Source organism: Ranitomeya imitator, chromosome 2, assembly GCF_032444005.1.
Source record: "Ranitomeya imitator isolate aRanImi1 chromosome 2, aRanImi1.pri, whole genome shotgun sequence".
NCBI classification, from domain to species: domain Eukaryota; kingdom Metazoa; phylum Chordata; class Amphibia; order Anura; family Dendrobatidae; genus Ranitomeya; species Ranitomeya imitator.
This window is the reverse complement of record NC_091283.1, coordinates 324347194-324347758: the sequence shown is the minus strand read 5'-3', so window position 1 is coordinate 324347758 and position 565 is coordinate 324347194. Positions and strand designations below refer to the sequence as shown.

The 565-nt window shown below is 49.6% G+C and overlaps 1 protein-coding gene across 1 annotated transcript in view; it reads left to right on the top strand.

The window, feature by feature from the left end:
* LOC138663510 (oocyte zinc finger protein XlCOF22-like) overlaps positions 1-565 on the top strand; it is a 312274-nt gene that overhangs the window by 27935 nt on the left and 283774 nt on the right. The window lies entirely within an intron of this gene.

Here is a 565-nt window from a genome sequence, read left to right as displayed (position 1 = left end):
TCAAAATGTGGAAAATGTCTTACACGTAAATCAAATCTAATCACACATCAAAGAATTCACACAGGGGAGAAGTCTTTTTCGTGTTCAGAATGTGGGAAATGTTTTACACGTAAATCAAATCTAATCACACATCAAAGAACTCACACAGGGGAGAAGTCTTTTTCGTGTTCAGAATGTGGGAAATGTTTTAAGGTACCGTCACACTAGACGATATCGCTAGCGATCCGTGACATTGCAGCGTCCTGGCTAGCGATATCGTCCAGTGTGACAGGCAGCAGCGATCAGGCCCCTGCTGTGCTGTCGCTGGTCGGGGAAGAAAGTCTAGAACTTTGTTTCGTCGCTGGACTCCCCGCAGACATCGCTGAATCGGCGTGTGTGACACCGATTCAGCGATGTCTTCGCTGGTAACCAGGGTAAACATCGGGTAACTAAGCGCAGGGCCGCGCTTAGTAACCCGATGTTTACCCTGGTTACCGGCATCGTTGGTCACTGGAGAGCTGTCTGTGTGACAGCTCTCCAGCGACCAAACAGCGACGCTGCAGCGATCCGGATCGTTGTCGGTATC